Source organism: Podarcis erhardii, assembly GCF_964252035.2.
Source record: "Podarcis erhardii genome assembly, chromosome: 1".
Classification (NCBI taxonomy): Eukaryota; Metazoa; Chordata; class Lepidosauria; order Squamata; family Lacertidae; genus Podarcis; species Podarcis erhardii.
The window spans coordinates 21,839,912-21,849,240 of NC_138497.1; the positions used below are offsets into that span (position 1 = coordinate 21,839,912).

The window sequence follows — 9,329 nt, forward strand, 5'->3', positions numbered from 1 at the left end:
ATTTAAATGCATAGGAGTTCTGGACGGGCAGGACAGATGGCACACCACATTGGCTGTGCAAATCTTTGGTTTTGCTTGACAGTTTCAAGTATCTCCTTATCAATTTCAGGCTATGAAGCTTTTCAGACCAACCTTACAAAAAGCAAGGGAGCTCCTGGGACTGTTAAGTGACTGATAGAGCTATTATTTTCTAGGCCACATTTCCAATTAGCATTGTTACAAATATAGCTGTACCCAGGAGGTGTTCCGTGAAGAGCCGTACAATGCAAACACCTAATCCCAGATGTAATAAACACTTTCAGATTTTAAGTCACTGCCCTCGCATGGAGGTTGGATGTAGGTAGGGTTTATTTTTTGAAACCTCTCTGCCTTTGAAAGCAGCTTGATCTGCAGACATTAGGAGATCATCATCAGCATTTGGGGATTTCATTTAACGATAAGGCGAGTAAGAAGTGCCATGATAGAAGTTTCTAAACTGGAGAATGTGCATAGAGAAAAGTTCCCCCCTCCCATGACAGTATAATTCACGGAGAACTACCTGAAAAAGATTCACAGATGGTATTTAACTCTAAGCAGACTTGGTAAGATGTATAAGACTGAATCAGATAAGTGCTGGAAATGTAATGAGGTTGAGGGTATGCTCTTTCATATGTGGTGGACATGTAAAAGGGAAATTATTATTAGGAAATAAGTTATAATGAATGGGGGGGTGTTTAAAAGCACCTTTCCAGAATAACCAGAGTCCTTTTTGTTGGGAATAAATCGGATGGAAATTCCCAGGTGTCAAAAAAGGTTATTAATGTACGCCACTATGGTGGTGCGTGTTTTGTTAGGTAAACGGCGTTTCTGTGCACTCTGGCACTCGTCGCGGTGTCCTGTTGCACCAGTAGTGGTTTAGTCATGCTGGCCACATGACCTGGAAATCTGTCTATGACAAACACCGGCTTCCTTGGCCTGAAAGCGAGGTGAGCACCACAACCCGTCACCTTTGACTGGACTTAACTGTCCAGGGGTCCTTTACCTTACCTTACCTCTGTTGAGCAAGCAGTATCTAGTTTCAATTTTTAAAGCCTACATGCAGATTTTGCTATTGGGGCTGCAAATGCTATTAAAATGAAGGCTTTCAAAAGTTGATCAAATGGAGGTTGCCTCCAAAGATGATGCTCCTCTGGATTACAGGCTGGACCTGATCTTAAATTGGCAATGATCAGGAGAGGGGAAGCTGAATCCACTGGCTGTGCCCGCCCCCATCACACCCATTATTAAACATCTCCCTCACATGCTTTTTAAGCAACTGGAGGGAGAGGTTTCATGTGAATCACACTGGGAGAGCCTATTCACATTCCCTATTCACCTTATCCAATAATACAGCGGAAACGGGGATGCCATCCAAAAATAAACAAGGGAAATTATTTCACGAAATGGTATTTTGATAGGTCTCATAAACCAACACTAGGTGGTGGTAAAGCACCACATTTCTATTGGTAACTTCAAAGCAGCATCCTAGACGGTCAGGCTTGGTGTTATCCCTATTTTATTAGTTAGTATTTTTATTTGGAACTCCCTGAATAAGGTCAGGGGAGAGAGGAACGCCGAACATAGCCCGCTCTTTAACCCAATTCCTCTTTCTTTCATGAAAACAGTGGCCACTTTACCTCAGGAAACAGGGAGAAATTGGAGATAATCATGATACTGGCCACCTTGCAAGGTGGTTCTTTAAGGATTTGAAGAGAAAGTGCTGAAGCAATGCATGTGGCTCAGTATCTAATATTGCTGTTATCTGAAGACTTGGGACTGTTCCTCACATACCATTCATAGTGGAATAGTTGCTGTTTTGATCCGATATTTTTTAAGAATGAATGTGTAGCTGACTGTCATCACCTCACGTGTCATTATTATTAGAGAGTCAATGCGAGATTTTCCTTTCCACACCAATGGCAAGTTGAGGTTGAATTTAGAAAAGTTCCATGGCTGTAGTCACACCCCTGACACCCCCTTATGTTCCCTCAGCCAGTAAATGCATTCCTTTCTTCTTTTTTAAATAGTAAATTTTATTAGTATTTTCCACACAACAACAAAAGAAAAATAACAATACACAAAACACAAAAACAAGCATATAAAAAACAAATCCAAATCTTACAAATTAAGAATATAAACACTGAAAAGGAAAACAAACATTGACTTCCACCAATCCCACAGCACCTCCTTTACCTCTCATTGTATCTTCCTGTTTTCCTTATCTCTATCCTAGCATCTAGATATAAATCCCTATTTCTTATCCTTTCAGTTCACAAGATTATTCCAAACTCAGCCAGATTTCTGTCCTCGAAGCTTGGCTTTTAAGGTATTCATTTAGGCACTCCCATTCCTTTTTCACTTCACTTTTTGGTTTTTATCTTATTATATCTGTCAATTTGGCTAATTCTAAATATTCTGAAAGCTTACATAACCATTCTCCCCTAAGGGATAACTGATTCCCTTTCCAATACCTAGCCACCAGGATTCTTGCTGCAGACGTCGCATATAGTTTTGTCTTTTGGAATATCGTTTAAAATTCCTAAAAGGAATGCCTCTGGCCTTTTACTATATGATATTCTTAGTATTTTCTTTATTCTTTTTTAAGTTTCCGGCATTTGTAGAACCTGAGAAGCCAACCTGCTCCCAGCTTTCGGGACCTATTTGCACTATACATATGATTAGCTGCAGCTGCTTGCTGAGATTTCATTTTGTGATAAACCTGAGTTTACCTCTGCATAATATGTCAAACGGCTTGTCTACCTCAGTTTAAATAATTGACTGAACAAACGTTTAAAGCAAAGGAGGGGTTGCATGTTGTCGAATTTATTGCTGGTTATGAAGAGAAAGCTTCTCCCTACAGGAAGAGCTGGGATTAATTGATGTTTTGTTACATTTATATCCATCTTTTCTTCCAAGGAACCCGTTTTATTCCCTCAACAGCCTTGTGAGGCAGGTTAGGCTAACAAAAAGTGGTTTTCCCAAGTGGTTTTCTCCAGGGCTGAATTTGGGCAACTCAAATCCTCCCAGTCCTAATCCAGCACACAAACCACTACACCATATATCCTGTTTTTATGAGTTACTGTAGTTTCCTCCTCACGGGGGGGGGGGGGGGGCACTGACTGCTAATGTAATTGGGTGTGAGATTTATGACACTGATAATAAGCTTCACCAACCTCTTCTATTTATCACTCAAACACGAATATTAACTGCCACTGTCATCAAGTAATTAATGAGATTAGGTCAACACATTTAAGACCTCGGCTGCATTTGTAAAACCGGTCATCAGAATCTTTTAAAAATTATAATACAGCATTTAAAAATTAAATTGCAGGTCTTTGTGGCTTCATGGCTATAACTCTCTTGCTCACTCTCTTGGGGTCAAGTTTCTGTATGAGAGGAGATAACGGCTTAGATTTCTTAAAGAGTCCTACTTTAGGCTAATAGTGGGGGGTTTTAGGACACAGGGTTGTAGGGTTTCATGGCTCCAGGCTAAGCCAACCCTAAGAAAGGATCTTGCAGAGCTGAAAAATCTTCAGAAAAGGGCAACCAAAATGATTTGAGGCTATTAGCAAGTTAACTATGAGGAAAGGTTGTAGCATGTGAGACTTTCGTTCACAGAAAAGACAAGTAAGAGGCGTATAAGATTATACATGGTGTGTAGAAAGGGAATAGGTAAAAGCTTTTCTCTTTCATAACACTAGAACTTGTGCACATCCATTGAACCTGAGTGTTGCATACCCGCCAATATTTCTCCAGTGAAAATAGGGACTATTTTACTATTTATACCCTGCCCACCTGACTGGTTGGCCTCAGCCACTCTGGGCGGCTTCCAACAGGGCTGCCTTCAGACGGCTGGGGGGGAGGTGTTGGACAACAGCATTCCCTCCAACATTTCTCTAAAGAAATAGGGACGTACAAAGGAAAAGGGGGACATTCTGGGATCAAATAAGAAACCAGGGTGGCTTTGGTAAATCTGGGACAGTTCCTGGAAAATAGGGACACATAACTATCTCCCATAGCTGTCAACTTTTCCCTTTTCTTGTGAGGAATCCTATTCGGAATAAGGGAATTTTCCTGAAAAAAAGGGAAACATTGACAGCTATGCTATCCCCACCCCCGACAAAAGTACATGCAAACGAATTGAAAAAGACTCTTATGAATTGAAAGTGGAGATAAAAATGTAACACACACACACACACACACACACCGTTTTTGTTAGTTTTGTAGCAAGGGAACATATTTTATAAAAATTATTTAATAAAACAATAACTGTGGGATTTGCTCCCAGAGGTGGTAGTGATACCATAGGTATTAACTTTGGAGGGAGGGCTGTGGGGCTTAAGCCCACTCCATATTCCTCTGGAGGGGCTGAGCTCCCCTCAGGTAGCAGGCAGGGCCAGGAAATTGACAAGTTCGCAGGTTCGCAGGTGCAGCACAGGGCCGTCCCATCTCTCTGTTGTGTCGCACCACACTTTCCATGCTTCTTTGGGAGACTTTATTCCTGTTTGCCGGCACTTCTTTGTGTTTATAAAGAATTTATACCCTGCCATGAAGGGCCGATAACCCGGCTGGCTCTACAAACTTCCTTGGGAGTGACAGGCTGCAAGGCCTCAGGCTGGGCCCAACGGATTGCAAAGCCGTGAAGGAAACTGAGCCTGGTAAGCTGACAGCCTCCCTAATATTAAATAGAAACGAAAGCTTCAATGCATTTAACAGGGACAAAAACCATCGCCCCCCTCCCAAAGTTGGGGGTGTCTGTCTGTCACCATGAAAAACAACGAGTCTGAGGGAATTTTAAGGTCACCATGAAAAACAACGAGTCTGAGGGAATATAAAGCGTAAGCGTTTGTAGGCCGGAGACTTCAGATTAGATAATTTAAATAATAACAGTTTTACAACAATCAAAGAATCAAACCATCAATTGTTATTCATTTTAGTCTAAATGGAGCCATACGCCATGCTTCTTGTATTTTTGAACGTAATCACTATCTGTAACCTTAAATTGAATGGCCACGAAGTTGAGTTGACTACATATTATCAGTGATTTTTTTTTTCTAAAGAAATGTTTTGGGGTACTCTCATTTTGACTCAAGAAAATCGCCATTTTATAGTTCAAATCCGGAAAAATAAAAGCAGTAAATGGACAAAAAGGTTGCCATCGGAGGTAGCAACGGAACTGCCGATTCACCATGCTAGAGAAGAAATTAAATATTTTAATTTTTTTAGTTCTTCTCCCGTTAGATTCACAAAATGTTTAGGGGTATGCCTACCCCTGTGTTCCCCCCAGAAAAAAGCACTGTATATTATTATTAATATTAATACTATGTTGTTGTTGTTGCCACCCATTCTGCATCTGAGGAAGTATGCCCTAGCAAATCTTACTCCCTTTACAAATAAATACAGTTAAGTCTTTAAATTGCCGCAGACCTTCTCATATTTTTATATACAACTTAGATAAAAAGAAGCAATGGCAAACTGCTTAAAAGTGTGGGCATGGGAGAGGGTTTTCGTCAGCTAATATAAGCTTGTTCAGTGGGGCAGTTTGAGACAAAATACTACACTTTAATCCTGTGTGGATGTGGTCTATAAATGTCTGTAAATTCTGGATTGCTTGCATTGTTACATCATAAGCAGCAGGTCATCCTTAGATTAGATGTGTCAGGGGAATCAGTAGTGAAAGTACAGGTTTGCCACTGATCATGCAAACAAATACAAATGCAGTGGGTTGGGGAGGGGAAGAGGATTAAGGGCAATTGGGGCTAGGGAGGAATACAGAGGTTTGGGGGCATGTGAGGAAGGGGGAGGATGCATAGGGGAGGTGGGGAGACAGGGGGATGTTTGATTTTGTTGTAAAATTTCAAAAATAAATAACAAAAAGTTGTTTGCATTGCTAATTAAAAGTAAAAGGTTGTGTTTCTGCTGTCTGGATGTCATTTGCTAAAACCAAATGTGTTTTAAAAATTGAACTTATACAGCAGAAATACGCACCACTGTGTGAAATGGTGCTTACTCCCAACCATGCACAGAACTGCAGTCATGTGCCATAAATTTAATTGTGTGCTTTTATTAGTAATTTGTTTTAAATGTCTGTGTTTTTAAGGTGGAGGGATTTTTTAAAGCAATGTGTTAGAAAAGCATGATATTTAAATCCCGATGGCCTGACTCTGGATTTCATTATGGAGCTGTCATTGATGCACTACACAGTTAGGAATAGCCCTCAAATGTTGCTGGGAACTGCAAATGAGGAGGAGAGCACTGTAGCGCTCAGTTGCTCCTTGAGGGCTTCTCATAGGCATCTGGTTGGCCACAGGGAGAACAGGATGTTGGATAAAATAATAAAATTGCTGTACTTGCATAATCATTACAAGTGACAGTATTCAGTTTGTCATAGTATTATTTATTTAGCTCTGGGAGGGTGAAGTACATCTATAAAGCCATTCCATTTCACAAACAGGTAAAAAAATACATACATCTGGATGTGCTCTTATTCTCCAGAAGAAGTGGAGCAGTAGTTTTCTATGCTAGTGAAACCAGCACACTTCTCCAAACTTTGGTTTGGAGAAGACCTTCAGGAGTTTCAAAGCGGACAGAGGACATGCATTTCAAGACCCAAATTCTTCTCCAGTTTGAATTAAAATGCAAATCAGATACAAGTTCATTCCTCTTACCCCTTCCATTCAATGCAATGCAATGGAGAAGCATTACTTCACTACTTTGAATAGGAGCATAATTGAGAGGGTGGAGGAACCCAAAACAAAAAATCTGAATACAGAAGAGGAAGACCATTCTTCCTTGGTTAACTTCATAGGTGGACTTCCCCTCACCAATTGTGCCCATGCGGCCTCTGAATTTGTACTAGGGAAACATTTTTCTGTTACACTGAATGGGAGCAGGGTTGAAGGAAGGCTGAGAGGAAAGAAATTCTGACAATTCTTTGAAAGTTTTCCCTCTCCAACTCCTCCTGGAGATTTTCAGTCCTCCCTTGGAGAATATTCAGTGAAATGACCTTCCTTATTTTACCACCCACAAAGTAAGTGGAGAATTTGAGGGAGGGCCATTTTCACTCTTTTTAAAGACAGTGAGAGCCTCAGTTGGGCTCAGGAGGGAAAAAAAATGTTTTCTCATCCAAGTTCATCCAAGGTGGGCTTGGGAGATCTTGCCCATCTATGCTCTGTGCATAGGCAAAAAGTGAAAGTTATTTTTAGACAATTTGTTCTAGCACCGGAAGACTCCAAACTGAGTTTATTGGAATATCTTTCCAAATACAATTGTTTGCCTGTGCTTTATTATTAGCATTGACACATCTGCCAATCTCAGTGTACAGATCTATAGAAGGGTTACCAGAAAAGCTTATGTTGTCACTCAGTTAAACAACTTTGCTGTATCTTGGGTAGGACATGCAAGGGAATCAAAAGGTCATCTCAGACAGGGGCCTTGACCCACCCAGCTTCTACAGCCTGTGGCACTTCAACCCACCAAGTCAAGGTTGGAGATTTTGCTGCTTGACTGCAGCTCCCATTATCTCCAGCCACCTAGCCAATGAAATGGGATTATGGGAGTTGTCCCAACTGAGCCCTCATGGCAAGAATGGGGAACCTGCAGCCCTTCAGATATTCCTGGACTCCAGCCCCCATCTGCCCCAGCAGGGTGATGGGCGCAAGAGTCCAACCACCATTGAGGGTCACCAGTTCCTCAGTGGTTGACTCAGTTCCTTCCACTCTGATTGGCTTCATTTAGCACAAAGAGTAAGAAGACATCTTCTCACCCATCACTCTCATGCAGTGGCAGAGGAAGGGGGTGCAGGGGTGCGGTTTGCCTTATCTCTCTCGCCCTGACCTAGCCACTGTGATCCATGCGACGGTCACCTCCAGACTGAATTATTGTAACTCGCTCTACGTGGGGCTGCCCTTGAGACTGACCCAGAAACTCCAGCGGGTGCAGAATGCCGTGGCGAGACTCCTTATGGGGTCTTCGCTGCGAGATCACATTCATCCAGTACTATACCAGCTGCACTGGCTCCCGGTGGAGTACAGGATCAGGTTTAAGGTGCTGGTTTTAACCTTTAAAGCCCTATACGGCCTAGGACCCTCGTACCTACGGGACCGCCTCTCCTGGTATGCCCCACAGAGAAACCTACGGTCTGCAAATAATAACATCCTCAAGGTCCCAGGCCTCAGAAAGGTTAGGCTGGCCTCAACTAGAGCCAGGGCCTTCTCGGCTGCGGCTCCAATCTGGTGGAACGCTCTGTCACAAGAGACTAGGGCCCTGCGGGACCTGACATCTTTCCACAGGGCCTGCAAGACAGAGTTGTTCCACCAGGCCTTTGGTCAGGGCGCAGCCTGACTCCCTCCTCTGGCAACCTGCACAGAATTTTGCTTAATCGGTTGCCTTTAATTTGATTTTAATTAATTTTTATAATGAAATATTTTTAGAATGTGTGATTATTTGATTGTTTGATTATTTGATTATTGTTAGCCGCCCTGAGCCCGGCTTCGGGTGGGGAGGGCGGGATATAAATAAAATTTATTATTATTATTATTATTATTATTATTATTATTATTATTATTATCATTATTATCAGATGTCATCACTGAGGGTGTGTGTGTGACAAAATGAGTTTTTTAAAAATTGTGCTCACGAAACTTTTTAGGAGTGAGGTGGTGGCTTAGGCACCTGCAGGTTCCGCGCTGCCTGAAACGGCAGCATGGGACTTGTGTCTGCCTACTGCCTCTCCCTCAGACGCCCTACAGCTGAGGGGGAGGCAGCGAAGAGGCTCCAAGTGTTGGAGAGGCTTGCCCTGCCCAGATGGGTGGCTCGACATGCCCCCTAGCTACTCTGCTGCACACATATGCACATGAAGAGGCAAGAAAGATAAGAATGGGGTTTTTTGTGTGTGACTAATTTCTTAATCCTGCTATTTGCCCATTGCAATAATGTCTTCAACGTGGAAATCGTTATACAAAATATGGATTAAATATAAAAGAATATTGGATCCCAAGATCCCCCTGTGCTCGTCACCCACAGAAGCCATGGCAGTTAAAAAAGAAATATGAAAGGGGAATGGCCAACATCAGTCTTAGAAGTAGATAAGGATAAGCCAACATTGAAGCAATATGAGGAAATTAAAAACTCGCTAACAGACTGGCTACAATATTTCCAGCTAAACCAAAGACTAGCTATAGATTCAAAACAAGGAATTGCAAAGGAAACATCTAGATTTGAAAGAGAATCAATACTTAACAAAAAGAAAATTATTTCACAAGTGTATGATTATCTTCTGGAATGGGAAACAAAAGAAGAACAGTCATGGT

At 41.9% G+C, this 9,329-nt stretch overlaps 1 long non-coding RNA gene across 1 annotated transcript in view; it reads right to left on the reverse strand.

Moving 5' to 3' along the window:
- Nucleotides 1–6,394: 6,394 nt before the first annotated feature.
- LOC309344866 overlaps nucleotides 6,395–9,329 on the reverse strand; it is a 79,544-nt gene continuing 76,609 nt past the window's right edge. Inside the window, exon 2 of the long non-coding RNA XR_014157913.1 lies at nucleotides 6,395–7,024. This is a non-coding gene — a long non-coding RNA (uncharacterized lncRNA). The remainder of the gene's footprint in view (nucleotides 7,025–9,329) is intronic.